The 16,271-nt window shown below is 34.5% G+C and overlaps 1 pseudogene; it reads left to right on the top strand.

Annotated features, from left to right (window-relative positions):
- Positions 1-1,011: 1,011 nt before the first annotated feature.
- Positions 1,012-13,644, top strand: LOC150040221 (ribosome biogenesis protein NSA2 homolog pseudogene; annotated as a pseudogene).
- Positions 13,645-16,271: the final 2,627 nt, after the last annotated feature.

Raw genomic sequence — 16,271 nt, 5'->3', positions numbered from 1 at the left:
AGAAAGCCTACAGAGTGGGAAAGATCTTCACTAGCTATACAGCGGACAAAGGCCTCATATCTAAAATATATCAACAGCTCAAAAAATTGAATCACTCCAAAACTTATCTCCAAAGTAACAACCATCTGCATTACTTTTAAATCCCTATAATGATGAGTATCAAACAAGCACAAAGAATAGTACTGGAGAAATTCATTTCAGAAACTCACTTGCTATTAGGTAATTTATAGTCCAATGTTTTAGGATATTTATTCACTATATTAAGCTTAGTGAGGCTATAAATGATCACAGTATTCTCACCTTCTTAATTTTTAAAATTATATGTTGAACTCAAATCCATTACCAAAGTTTTAAAATTCCACATAATAGAATCCTACAATATAATTTCCTTTGTAAACTCTTGACAATAAACACTATTTTTTACACAAAAAGGAAAACTTGTCATTAATTATCAAAACTGAAGTGTTTTGTATAAGTGAAATTGGAACTATTTGTGCCTTCTTCTGTTGTGACAGGCAGATTATTTACAACGAGTACTATAAGTAGGAAAATTATCTTAATAAAACAATGATTTAACTACTATAAAACTAGATGTTTTAAACACTTTCATTGTCATTATCAAAAGTCCAAACATGAAGAATCTGTATGTTTTGTCAGATTTTTAGTTCTCAGTCACGTTTTTGGCCAGTTTTTCAATATAAATCAGCAGTAAATTTCAGCATAATGTGTCACGCATGAACCACATCCCGAACCCAGGAAAAGTGGTTTGCTGTGACAAGATCAGGTCAGATAGTTACAGTTATCACATCAGGGAGAATGGAAATCAATATTTTCTGAAATCTGAAGAAATAATGGGTTCTGTTTATTTTGTCCATTATACTCTACTGTCTAGATTCAGAAAAATCTAAGAAGTACTTGTTCAGATTTAGACACAGAACAGAAAAGACTTTTATTTAAAGAGAAATGTAAACATTAATATCCAAGTGCCAAGTAGTTATTACATGGGTGGAGATGGACGAAGAGGGAATCGAAGAGGAAAGCCAGGTGCCATTCCCTGAATATTACGTACTAAGTAACTTCTTCACTGTAAAGTAAGAAGACCCATTGGGAGGAATTTCCCTAGCAAACTTTCCTTCTTCGTGGGATGGATTTGTAGGTGGGGTCACAGTTACAAGGATGTACCTCATAATTCTCACTTCCAATGTAACCAACCAGGAAGTTCATCTCCACTTCAGCCTATTTCTATGGATAGGTTCATTTCTGTTACTGAAGTGTAAGGCAAGATCCTTCTTATCCTTACTATCCATTCTTGTGGTACAGTTTTGTGGAAATGTGAGATACTTTAGTAGAGGAAGGCTGTGAAGAATTTTGACACTAGATGAAACTACAGTGCATCCCTAAACCAGCGATTATTTCTAAACGCTTCTGGTTATACCTTATTATGTTTCCTAGGGTGCATGCATTGTCCGTGATTTCAGTGCTTGGTTCCTAATTGTTCACCTCAATTTTTAAAGCAAAATATTTTTGAAAACATTAAATTTGGCTCTTTGAGAAAGTTTGTGTGTGAATCAATCGTGCATTAGAAAATTTCTCGACCAAGAAAAGTGCCTACAGAATAACAATATTAATGGAATACCAAAACAAATCTTCACAAGAAAGATTTAGTCAGGATAATATTGTACTCCACTTGAAGAGAACTATCACATTTAAATCCAAAATGTAACATTGTATTTGCTTAGTAGCACTTTCCCCTGGTATTTGTACACACCTTGCCAAAACAAATCTTGGAATCAACATCATGTAAATTTTTAAAAAAATTACAGAAGATTCAGACAGAAACAAATCTTGTTAGATACTTTGATTGTGGGTTTACTAATACAACACTATCCACTATTTTCCTGCCTGTTATCTCTGGTTATAAAAATGTGTCTTGACTGGACAGTAGTACTACTAGTGTTGATATTTTAGTATGTGACATTTCAGGTGTTTGTATGCACATGTATGAGTTTTTGTTTGTTTTAACTGAAAGTGAAATTATTCTGTGTCTAACACTTAGAATTAGTCTGTTTTCGTGTTCAGGCCTGTCCCAGCCACCTCAGCCCATCCCTACCACCATTAAATTGCCAGTAACCTTGTAAAAATTGTATGAATAAGAGAAGCTCACCCAAAGAATAAATACAGACAGATTCACCTGTATATGTATATTCATATATGTATTTATAACCAATTTTTAACCATAAATTACCATTGTGGCATTGTCAATGCAAAAGGATAAGGGTAAGGCTATACAATTATTTTTAAATGGTCTAATAAATAATTTAAGGACATTCTTCAAACATTAAACAATTGTTTAGAAATATGTGCCAGGAGTTCCCCTTTAGAAGGTATTTTTCTAATACTAATTACCTTTTCCAACATGAAAATTCATCAACTCAAATAAAATGCTGAATTATCTTCAAATGACTTTTAAATAAAAGGAAATTTGGGGAATGTTGCAATGTACCTGTGGATATTGGTACTAGTTTCCTGTTTTCAAAGGCGTGGGGAAATGTGTGCTTGGTACTCCCAAGAAGAAGGAAAAGAATAATGCAGATTTCAACCTCTCTACTGTCTGAATTTTGCATTTTTTTCCTTTAACTAAATTCTTGCAAAAATACAGTTTGGGGCTGCGAGTTTGGCCTAGTAGTAGAATGCTTACCTAGCATGCATGAAGACGTGGGTTCAATTCCTTGGTACCACATACTTAGAAAAAGCCAGAAGTGGTGCTGATGCTCAAGTGGTAGCATTCTGGCCTTGAGAAAAATCCAAGGACAGTCCTCAGGAGTGAGAACTGAGGATGCCTTCATGTATGCAACAAGAGAAAACCTAGACACATCCCTTAGACAAACAAATTAGATAAACATATATAAAAATGGAAAATGGGGGAAAGGAATGTTTGCTATCTAAAGAAGAAAAGCAGACCCATGCAAGACAGAACTATCCCTCCATTAAGTAGAAAGCAAAATCCACAATATTGGCTATTTAGAGAGAAGGATCATGGTTTTTTGTGTCCCTTTTACATGTGTTCATCTTATTGTGAGATGGCAACTGAAGCTCATTTATTCTTTTTTCATTGAAATGTATTCAGTGGGAATCAAATGGGAAGATAAAGTAAGACATCCTGATATGATGAACCTTGTATCATGGAATTCATAGCAACTGTGATTGAATTCAGGAGATTTATTCCTCAGAAGGAATTCTTCTTGGACTATGTCTGGCAACCTGACCTTGATAATGCCCATTGTGATGAGAGTGAGGTGGAATTGCAATGTTGTTTGGATTTTCATTTGTTTCATGTATAGAGATATTGAGTATTTCTTCATATGACTATGACCATTCTGAGTTCCTAGTCACTGAAATCTGATTCTACCTTTTTTTTCTTTTTCCTTTCCAGTCTTGTGCTTTGAACTCATGGCCTGAGTATGATGAGTGGGCATTCTCAAAGTTAGAGCTTAACCACTTGAAGAAAAGTTCCACTTAGAACACTTCTGGAATTTAATATATGTATATGGTACTGTGGAATTGATCCCTGGCCTTAGAGAATGCTAGGAAAGCACTCTAGTACTAGGCCAATCTCTAGGCCCTTCTCTTTATGTCTTTAGCACAGTGTGGCATGGGATATTTGGTTCTTTATGGATTTGTTTTGAAAGAGTTAATTTCTTGAACTGTAGATAAATTTTAGATAGGAGGCCTCTGTCTGTTGTATGGATAGGGGAAAATTTCTGAGTCTGGGATTTCTCTTTATCTGGTTAGCTAGGATCCTGTCATGTAGAAGCTCTACAGTTTGATGCACTAGTATTTGTCCAACCTTTCATTGAGTTGTTCTGTTTCTGGACCTTTATTTAAAGAAAAAGAAAAGATACAATGGGGTCAAGGAGCCTTAGGGTAGTACTTATTTCTTCCTGTAAAATTTTCAGAGTATCTGCTTTGGTTTTTCTTCAAAATGGATTTGAATCTGGTGTAAGGTTAAAAATAAGGACCAAAATGTAGTTTTCTACAGGTGATTGACCAGTTCTCCCAGAGCCATTTGTTGAAGATGCTGTCATTCTTATATCCAGTTTTTAGCTTTCTTATCAAAGTTTAGTTGATTACAGGTCTGGAACTTAGTATCTGGGTCATCATAACTATTCCATTTTTTCAGGCCTGTTCTTTTGCCAATATTAAGTGCCTTTATTAGTATTCTTTTTTCACAGTTTGAGGTTTGGTAATGATATTTCCCCAGAGCTGTTCTTTCTTCTAGGCATTCTTTTTCATATATTTTTAAATTATTGCACAAAATGTTTTGGGTGACTGCATCTATTTTGTTAAAGAATGGCATTTCTTTTTATGGGTATTACATTGATTTTATACATTTGCATTTTCTCACAGCTAATCCTCCCAATCCAGGTTCATGGGAGATTTTCCACTTCCTCAATTGGGCTTTTTCAATTTTTAAAGTTCTCATCATACAGGCTCTCCCCTCTTTTTGTATTTATAATGTTTGCTAAGGCTTTGCAACTCGTTAATTTCTCCAAAGAACCAAGTTCTTGTTTTGTTAATTCTTTCTGCGTTGTTTGGCCTCTATTTCACTTAATTTTCATATCGTTTTCTACATTGTTTTATTCTAGTGGTTAGGATTGGTTCATTTTACACTTTTTCCAGGACCTTAAAGTACATCATTAAGTAGTTGATTTGAGATTTTTCTAATTTGTTGAGGTTGGCATTCAGAGTGATAAATTTTTCTCTGAGTACTGTCTTTCCTCTATACCAAATTAATTTTTCATATTTTGTGCTCCTTTTTTTTAAAGTTAATTTTGTTGATTTTTTTTAGTTTTCATTCATAATCAGAAGCTTCTCTCTGCAATCCAGCTAGAGTTGGAGTGGGCTAAGGAAAATATGGAAGTCAATCCGCTGCAATGAGAGCCCGAGGATTACTGGATATCGCAAGCAGATTGGGTAGAATGGTGCTTTCTTGAGCTATTGAAGCAATGTTCTAATGGTTATGGGAAACAAAGTCAAATGTATTGGAGTTGCAGTGGGTAATGTTGACCTTCTTGTCTTGCCATTTCCAGATCCACATCTCTGCATGGCATTGACAATTTTCATGCCCTCTTTCGCCTTCCCAAGACCAGAACACATGATTGCTATACAACTTGTCTTGAGAGTGTAGATGAAAAACTTGGGGCCATTTATGATTGGCCGAGCATTGGCCCGGGACAAGATACAAAGATTTACATGCTTCAGGATACATTCTCATCTTCAATTTTCTCTCCATATATGGATTTGTCACCAAAGTCATTATGGTATGTGAAGCCATCAAACGGGCACATGACACTGGGACCAATTATAAACAAATTATTTTTCTCCAGTTCTCAGAGAACGAAATTCTCTGCCATGTTTGGAACTTCATATGCGATTAGTTCCACGTGGAGGTGGTCCCGTGCTTGTGGGTTGGCAGCAATGTAGGAGAATATGATGGGGCTGACCATGGCATGGAGCTTTGTGAAAGCAGGAACGGGCACAGTCTTGCTTCTTTTTTTGAAATAGCATGAAGTTTTGAATTTTTGTTCTGAGTTTGTCAATAATCCATTGATAATTCAACAATATTTTGTTTAATATCCATGAGTTACAGAAATTTCTATGCTGTTCTTTGATGCTGACTTCCAATTTTATACATTGTGTTCTGAGAGATTGCAGGTATTCAGTATTTCTGAATTTACAGATTTGCTTTGTGCTCTATATTATGTTTTAGAATGTATTCTACATGCTGATGAGAAAAAGGAATATTTTGGTTTTGCTCAGTAAACTGATCTGTAAATGTTCCTTAGGTGTATTCTATGCAATTTGCATTTCTAAATTTACTCTGTTGAGATATTGTAATATCCATGAGTTACAGAAATTTCTATGTTGTTCTTTGATGCTGACTTCCAATTTTATACATTGTGTTCTGAGAGATTGCAGGTATTCAGTATTTCTGAATTTACAGATTTGCTTTGTGCTCTATATTATGTTTTAGAATGTATTCTACATGCTGATGGGAAAAAGGAATATTTTGGTTTTGCTCAGTAAACTGATCTGTAAATGTTCCTTAGGTGTATTCTATGCAATTTGCATTTCTAAATTTACTCTGTTGAGATATTGTAATATTATATGTACAGAGATGATAGTGATGTGTTAAAGTCATCAATGATCACTCTGTTTGAATCAATATTGTGTTTACTGTAATTAATATTTGTTTGATGATCTGAGGATACTGGCTGCTCTGGCATTCTTTGCATAGATGTTTAAAATAATTATGTCCTCTTTATTACTATTTAAAATATTTCCTAGTATTTTCTCATTAATTTTCTTTTGAAGTCCATTTTATCAGTTTTGATTCAACTACTCAAGTCTATTTGATATGATTGAAATGTTAAGCTCCTTGATATTGTGGGTTTGAATTGGAAGATATTTGATAGTATCTGCCATTTTATCTGTTTCATTAGGGACTGTGTCTTTTCAATTCTTGCTCTAATTATTTGGTATACTATTCAAGGACCTTTTCTTTCTCATTATCATGTTTGTGTTGGTTTTCAATGTATAGAATATCTTTCAAAAATTTCTGGAATGCAGGTTTGATCTATATGTTCTGTTTCAATTTCCATTGCTTTGGGAGGTTCTTCTTTTCCCCCAGTTATGAGCTGAGGGTTAGCCATGAGCTAGGTTGATAGATATTTGTCTGTACAGTATGGCATATTTCAATCCAGCCATTTCTGGCTGTGTTGTCTCTGATGAAGAGTCTGTGGTTTGTCTGGTTGCTTTACCTTTGTAGGTGATTGTTCTCTTCTCCCTGGTAGCTCAAAGATCTTTTCCTTGATCTGTATTATCCTGTATGGATTCTAATGGGCTGTGGAATGTCCTCTTCTGTGATGGTCTGTTTGGTCATCTTGTATCTAGATGGGCCTGTCCTTTTTGGTAGTTCAGAAGTTCTCTGCAGTGACACCATTTAACAGATTAGTCTTGAAATTAGACTAATGGTTTGAACTTAGAGCACTGGAGATCTGCCATTTGTCTTAGATGTGTTTCCAATAATTTACCAGACTTTCTCTATTGTATGTTCTCCATCCTTGTAGTGGATAATTTGTCATGCAGTGCATTTCTTGTTTTATACCTGCCTGGACTTGTTTGCCTCTTTGATTTGGTTTTGAGTGCTCTCTCTTACATGTTTGTCTGCATGTATATGTTTAGATTAAACATTAATGTTTGAGTTGCCTCAGTGTACCCTTCTTCATGCATCCATCTTTTGTTTCAACATCCTTACCAAGAGCATTTTCAAAGCTTTCTGAGACTTCCCTTAGGGGAAACAATATTTGAGGATTACCATGCAAGGTAATAAATAAGTGGCAGTGACAGAAATAGGTGTAATGGAATGTAAGAGGAAAAAGAGATAAGAGGGAAAAAGATAAGAGGATTGTACAGAGAAAAGTAATAAAAGGAAGATGAGTAACACCTCAAATACATTCAAGAATAGAAATGAATAGAGAAAAACACAATGGAAGGGGAAAAAAGACTGGTGAATAGCCTGAGTTAAATGTGCACCCATAGAGAACATCTTCTAATCCCTGATTCTAGGATTAACAAATCCACGATGAAGTCATAACAGAAAAAAAAATGAGTAAAAAAAAAGAGGCCAAAGGGAAATGGAAATGATGAAAATCATCAAAAGCTAATAAATATTTAAAAATTGTACTTAGAGGAATTCTTTTTTTCATATATTCTTATTGTAATTAATAGAAGGGTTACATGATATTTGCCAGATAGATGGTGCATTAATAGAAAGATTATTCTTAAGTATATTTACATATATCTCTATGTATTGTTTAGCCAAACAAAAAACATCATAAATTGTTGTAGATATACATACAATATTGAAATAGCACATTGCCATTTACCATGAACAAATTCAATGCTTTATGAACTTCTATTCCAAGGAAATTTGTTATAGAATGGATAGCTTCTTGGCAATTAAATTTCAACACTGTGTGGGCAAACTTAAATGATCAGGGGCTGGGTTTGGCCTGCTGGTACAGTGTTTGCCTAGCATGCATGAAGAACCAGATTTGATTGCTCAGTACCATATAGATAGAAAAAAAAGCCAGAAATGGAGGTGTGGCTCAAGTGGTAGTGCTCCAGACTTGAGAAAGCCCAAGGATAGTGCTCATCCCCTGAGTTCCAGGACCAAGTATGGCAAAAAACAATTAGATGATTATGTGAAATTTTACCCTAGGAAAATATGACTTCCATTTGAAAATATTTAAAGTGAAATGTATATGTGAAATGCCATCAGTACATTATTTTAGTCCACTTTTAAGAGCTGTCTTATTACTACCTGGCCACAAGGCCCTATTTAACATTGAAACACTTTCTGAAATATGCACTAAATACTCACCAGAAAAGTGTCATGAATTACAGATTGAATAAAAAAATTAACACTGTTTTAACTTTTTGGAAACCTTTCCTGAGATGAAAATAGCTGCACCAATAACTACAAAGAGAAAAGAATTATTGGCATGAGACTTTTAGTAGAATTCTAGAATTGGTAAGGAAAGGAGAAATAGAAAAATATGCAATTACATAAACTTATGGTACAAGAACACTAATGAATCATTTAGTGTGTTCCTATGCGCCATTAAAATATGCATGACACATTTTTATATAAATATTGAAAACTTCTACTGAAATACAAATGGACCTAATGATTCTGCTCTTTAGAACTTGATTTCTTAATTTGGCCTCACATTACAATTTTCATATGACATTTACTATTCATATGACATATTAATATTGATGAAAACTAGAGCTCATAGAGAAAGGGCTATTTATAATATTTACATAATTGGAAACTGAAATTATTTCTTGGGAATTTAAGTCAGACCATTCAAAGAAAATTTAAAAAGGTAAAAGAGCATAAGATATAGCATGTGATGATTTGTTATCCCTATCTGAGAAATCCCATATAATATACTCTACTCTGAGGCTTGAGGAATGTGGGTCCATGTTAGAGAAGAAATTGAAGCTTTACTTGGCCTTCATATGGTGGGTGATGGCCACACGGAGACCACATCTGGTATGTTATCCCTATAAAACTCAAACACCAAAGAAAATAATGAGCGTGCAGAATATATATTTCAGCAGACCTGAAGTATATATCTAGCAAATGTTTCAATGTGATAATATTAAGTAACAATGTCATACTTCTTAAAATTCAAATTCAATTGAGCTACCAATGTATAAGCAACAAAATCCCTAGTTGAATAAAAATTTGAATACCCAAACTAATGGAATACAAGTTAATTCTAAGAACCAAATATTCTGTGATTCTGAAGCACAGTTCCCTTGACAATTTTACTAACTGCATGTACCTCATTAGAGAATTTACTTCAGTGAATATATCATGGACAGTGAACTAAAAGTATTTTCCTTCATTCTTTCCATTTTGTGACTTTTAATTTTATGTGGATTTGGACCCAGTGAGAGACCTTATTTTGACCATATTTCTACTAATTCAACCACTTTTGTAGACGAATGGAGGAAAAATGGCTTATTTATTTTTGGGTTCTTAATTGTAAGAATGCTATGCATATACTAGCCAGATGAAACTCATTGGAGCATTATTTATCATAGCTCAGGTATGAAAGAAACCCAGATGCCGCTCAGTACATGAATTGATCAAGAAGATGTGGAACTTACACTCAGTGGAAATCTATGGAAATGGAAAGACTTGGAAAAAATAATATTAAGGGAATGAAGCCATACCAAAAGGAACATAAGCTCCATGCTTCACCTCATTTGAAATAATTAGTGTATAGCTAGGACTATCCTACCAGAAGATTACAGTAACTCAAATCCTATGTACAAAATTCATATAGGCTGAGACTTATTGAAATGAACTCAAGAACATGGAAATGAGAGGTTTACCTTTGCGGTCATTGTTCTCAATATACGTGTGCAGTTTTTCCTTTCTCTTTTCCCTCCACATGATTAATCTCAGGAGAGTTAATGTATCACACTTTGGTACCTGGTGTAGTGTTTATAGATTTGTTTGTTTATTTGAATTAAGGGAAGGGAAAGAAAGTAATCAAGAAGCTTAGAAGGTGTTGTGTGAAGGATCTGGGGAGAAAACAATGAAAAGGAGTATCAATGTTCAAGATGTAATACACCCACTACCTGATGAATGTAATTGCAACCTCTATGTACATTATCCTGACAAGAAAAAATAAACTTTATCCCCATTCCCCCAAAAGAAGGGAATATGTGCAGGAAAAACCCAACACAGCATATAATGAGTAGCAAGCATTCAGATTCAAGAGACTAGATGTCAATATCATTTTTCCTGTCAAATAATCTACATTGATTTCATTGATTTGATGTTGACTGTTTACCACTTTAAAATGATACTGTTTACTCTATCAGAACTAGCTATTTCATGATAACCAATATGATGTAAAAATCAACGTTAATAAATTCTTAAAAAACATACAAACAAAAAAAGAAATAGATTCTAAACATAAAATATATACTGTGTTTCTTACCATGTCAAGTGCTGGTTACAAATGGAAAACAATGGAAGAAAGGAAATTACTGATACCTAAGAAAGAGTAATGGGAGCTATTGGTTGGGTCAGAATGCCAGCTGATGGAAAAGACAAATTTCTTCCAAAGAAGAAATCTCCTTAAGGACAACAATCATTCATTATATGGCTTATATTTCTATATCCTAGAGATCCTTTTATTAGCGTCATACTATATGGCCTTATGTATCAAGTTTTTGCTCAATTGCAAATCTCTGCTAGGAGAGCCTAAGGTTTCTACTGATTATGACAAATGAGGGAAACCATTGAGCCTAAGTTATCTCTCATCTCTTTTGCTATCCCTTGGTTATCCCATATTGTTACAGTATCTCACTTGGTTACCTCATATATCGGATATATTTGTATTTGGTTATTTGAAATTGGATAGGGAAGGGGGAAAACAAGATAAGGGGTGAGGATGGGGGGGAGGGAAATGGGGACCAAGACATGTGAAAGGGTATTAATGTATGGGAATTAATGCACCATCTATCTGGCAAATATCATGTAACCCTTCTATTAATTACAATAAAAATATATGAAAAAAGAAGAAATCTCCTGAATTGCAGCAGTGTTATGAATTTCAGTAAAGATTTCAACATATTAGGAGTTTGACTTTATCTTCCAATTAGATTCAAGAAGGATGCATTTTAATGACCAAAGCAAAGAATGCCCTGAAATCCTGATACTCTGAAGAAGAAATGAGCTTTATTTGTAATCTCACAGTAATCTAATCAAATTTCCATGTTTTCATAGATTTGGTGCTTTGAAAATTGAAGAGAAGAAAATAGACTAAGCATTGAATCACTGACCAGCTGTGTGCCAATGAAAGCATGAATACAGGCAGAACAGACACAAACAAGTCATGATCATTCTTTCACATAAGCTGATTTCTACTGAAGGAAGGGTTACTTCTTTTTCTCATGTGGCCCTGCTTTTCCTCTTGAAACAACCAACATCTCCTTACCCGCTATTCCATTCTTTTATACATATGTGTCTAATTTGTTTGACCAAGTAGTTTGGCCATATTATCAAATTGCTAGACATCCTTAATCCTCATTCCAATACAATTTTGTTAGAAATAGTTCAAAATATATTCTTTGCAAAGATAAATATTGTTTCTGAAATGTTTCAATGCATCATTTAATACAAAGAACACAAACTTTAGCCAGCAGAGATGTTGAAATCTTAATGATTTTTCTGCTTATTGGGGTACCAGGTATACATTCTTCCCACAGCTTTCTGTATTAGTTTGCATACAGGAAACACATAAATGTAGAAATTAAAAGTAGGCAAAACCTAGACCCAATACCTATAGATGCATCGCACAATTCCCATTTCCTTTTATTTAACTACAACAATTTGAAAGAAATTTCTCACTTTATTGGATGTTATCATTTTACTGATTTTATTTGATGTGATTTAGAAAATATAATTAACAATACAAAAATAACAATTGGGGCAACTCTTGGTTCAGATTTCTAAGCAATTGTTTCATGTTTGGAGAATATTTTGAATAATCAATTTTCATTGTTCACATCATTATCCACAATTGAAATGATACCTCACCATATACATTTCTATTATTAGTAACACAATGGTCATTAATTCTTAAAATGAGCTATGAACATATATGAATACATGTGAAATTGTTTGAATTTAATCATTGTGTGATCTTTTCTTTCTCATAATCTTGTTATAGAAACATACTGCCAAGACTTGTTGGGAAAATCCTATTACTTTACGTGACGGTGATTCCAAGATATGTTTTAGGATGATACATACGAATACCAGGGAAATATGCACAAGGAAACACAATGTTTTACTGCACTGTTTACATGAAAAATTTAAGTTCAAATACAATAAAACCTTATCCACACTGAATCTTTCAGGGTAAAATTGGTTTGGGGCTTGCATTAATATCATTGCTCAGTTGGAACTTTCCATGATCTAGAGGAATTTACTAGTATACAATGGATAGACATACAAATTTCCTCAAATATCTAATTTCAGTGTTTTCCTAAATATTCTGCTTTTAAAACAGGAGAAAATATGACTAAGCATTGAATCACTAACCATGTGTGTGTAAAGAAAGCAGAGAGAGGAGTGGGCCGAAGCTTTTAGAAATAATGGGTGGCTGTAATTAGAAGTAATGGATATAAATTGAAGGTCGCTCTTTTTGGTCTTGGATTGAGTAGGGGCTGCTCCTGAGTATCTGAGACTCCAGACTTGACAGAGTCTTTTCTCTCCCGAGGCGGCATCTGCGGCTTTCTCCATACCACAAAATTGAATTACACTGTAAACGCTATAGATATCATTTGGATTACCATGAGAAAAAGAGAAAGAGAGCAGAGAGGTTCATTAACAATCAAAGAAGGCAAAAAAAAATATTGGCCTGAAGGCTAATCTCAAAGCTCTACCACAAACAGTGCCATGATGAGAAAATACAAATGAAAAAAACCATCAAGATGCAGGAAAAGAGAAACGCCGAACATAAAGATGCTGAGAAGACTCCTCAGGGAGCAGTACTTGCCTATCAGTTGGACAGAGGACAGTCACGAGCAAAAGTACTGTCCAACATGATTTAACAAAAACGTAAAGAGAAGGCAGGAAAGAGTAGGAGTGAATTCTCTCTGCCCAAAGTTGGAGCCCAGGGAGAAACAGAAGTATTAAAACTTACTAGAACTGGAAGGGAAAAAAGAAGGCATTGAAGAGGATGTTTACTGAAGTATGCTTTGTTGGAGATGGCTTTACAAGAAAGCCACCTAAATATTAGAGGTTCATCAGACCAATAGGCTTACATTTAAAATCCCACGTATCACATCCTGAACTGAAAGACACCTTTTGTCTGCCAATACTACGTGTAAAAAAGAACCCCTAAACTCCACTTTTTACAACATTGTGTATCATTCCCAAAGGGGACAGTCATTGAAGTGATTGTGAGTGAGCTGGTCTTAGTGACATAAGGAGGCATGGTGATTTGGGGTAAATATGCCCGGGTTACTACAATCCCGAAATGATGATATACAAATATAGTCTTACTGGTTTGACAGACATCTCATTCAAGTAACTCTACAATTCTTAAAGACTACACACCAATCAGAAAAAAACACCATCACTGTGTTGTTTCTGAGTACTATCAAAGAGCCTTACTTATCTGAAATCAAGAAAACTGGTCACTAATTTGTAAAAAAAAAAAATTAAAATGGCCTCTTTTTATGAACTGATATTTGGAGGACTGTTAAGAGCTTATATGTTAATAAAGTTGAATGCCTGAAAAAGCAAAAAACCAAAAAAGAAAGAAAGAATGGATGCAGTGGAGTTGTACACTGTGTGAAATCCCTTCACAGCATTCCTCCACTGTATTCTGGCACGTGTCTACTAAATTGTTCCCAAGACGGAGAGTGAAATGAAGAAAGACCTTGTCTTTCTGCCTTCACAGTGGAAATGAGTCTGTCCACTGAGTATACAGGAGTGGGCCGAACTTCCGGGGTAGGAACACCAGAAGTGAGGATGATGAGCTGTTTCACCCTCAAGGTGACCCCAAGCAGAGGGCGGCAGGACAGAGAAGGAAAGGTTGCTGGAGGAAGAAGGGGCCTCGACTTCCTTGGTGAGTCCAGTGAGTTCACAAAGACCTCTAACAACCCCTTCCTTTTTTTGCCTTCTTCCCTCTCCACTCTGTGTATAACTGTTTGGCACATGGATATTCCTTGATAGTTCTCTCCTGATCCTGGCTTTTCCCTTTCTGTTCCTAATGTCTCACCAGGTAGTACACAGAGTTTTCTGAAAGTAATGTGAACTTCCTTTCCTAAATAACCATAAAATATACTCTCAAAAATGCCACTTTTTACCCATCACATTGTGGTGAGTAAAATGGTACTCTTGTGGATTCATTATGGCTACTAAAAATCCCCATCATCAAAGGAAGGGCCAAAGTCCTTTTCTTTGTCCATTGCTTAACTGGATTTGAGAATATTATTGGATATAATTGTTGGTTTTTCAGTTATTATCCACTAAGTATGTAGAATTTTTTCCTATTTTTCATGCTCTTTGGCTTCAACTCTTGTCATGGTCCATGTACCTGAAGATCTCAGTCCAAGTCTAGGGCTGTATCATTGGAGCAACAGAACCCTTTCCAGTTTCATTATGCTAAATGGAAGAAAGGAGTCCAGTGAATGTTATTCCTACCAAGGCTGGCTTTAATTCATAATCCTCAGTTTTCAGCACTCTTCATAGCTAGGGTTGCAAGATTAAGCCACTATTGCCCAACCTATTGCAATGGTTTTTAAATTGAACATGGAATGCCACCAAGTACTAGTAAACAGCATGGCCTATTAGAGCTGATGACTCAATTATGAAAAGTATTTAATGAAATTTAACCATATGAAGTGTATTGTAAGTTCTTCAATAGTGTATTTTCTCTGAATTTTTATGTAAGGCTTCATGAGAGTGATTGGGATTACTTTAAGAAGTCTTATATAAAGTAAATATGTACATGCATTTCCTATTTCATGATATTGAGTTGTGTGAATAATATATATGATATGAAGAATATAAAAACACAGAAGTAATTAGTAGCAATAGAAATGGCATTTTATCATACAGTAATACTTATGAGTATGCTTTTCAATGAACTTTCACTACAATAAAAAAATGACTGCTCATAGAAGTACTTATCCTTCTACATGTCAAATCTGTAAAAGGGATCTATTGATATTTCCATGTGTTTTCTTCTGTGGTCAGCCCTAAAATCACCAAGACTGATTAACTCAATTGTAAATTGAATTCAGGATAGACAAACATCATATTTTTGCCACATTTCTTCTCCAGAAAAACTCCGTATGTATTCTGGGTTCCGTATGTATTCTGTTTTCATCATATTTTGAATCATACTTATCCTACGAATGAACAGAATAGGTAATGGAGTGCCTATAAACTGAGGAGAGCACCTGTGAACATTTAGGAGAATAATTAAGTAATATTTAAAAAATTTTTGTCTCTTATTTTACGGTCAGTGTGCTGAAAATGGGCTTCATATTTCAATTAGGTGTTTAATAAAACAAAGGCAAAAATTATATAGGAATTCTGTGGTACGTTCAATTGATACCATATGCCATTTGCAGACAAATTTTCCAGCTCTTGCCTTACCATAAATAATTTGACATCACAAAAAAATTTGTCTCTTATAATTGACTGGTAGCCAGTGTTACAATTACAATAGTGTCACCATATTTTTCTCATTATTTAGAGAATTTCAACTGGTGTCATAAGTAATCTTTTCTAGATGTTGTGCCAAATAGTTATAAGTGCTATAATCACATTTATATTTTTCACTACTTTGGGTTTCAATACCAACTCTGTTGCTCTGAAATTTGAACCTCCTATACAATTTCCCTGTCATTAATGAAAGAGTTTATACATTATTAAACCTTACTAGAGTGTAACTGAATAGCAATATGGGAATTATGTTTATTTTAGAAATTACAAAGTACTAGTCTCATGACTTTTTTATTCTTGTGATGCATTGTACATCAGTGAAGATTTTCTAAGATGCTTCAGAAAATATTAACTGTATGATAATGAGCCTTATGGTTTAACTGCCTAAACTTTGAAGAATTTTAACAGCAACTACTAAAATTAAGGTTTT

Source organism: Megascapheus bottae, chromosome Y (genome assembly GCF_031878675.1).
Source record: "Megascapheus bottae isolate mThoBot1 chromosome Y, mThoBot2.hap1, whole genome shotgun sequence".
NCBI lineage: Eukaryota > Metazoa > Chordata > Mammalia > Rodentia > Geomyidae > Megascapheus > Megascapheus bottae.
The sequence above is the reverse complement of the archived record's forward strand: the minus strand, read 5'-3'. Positions and strand labels throughout refer to the sequence as shown.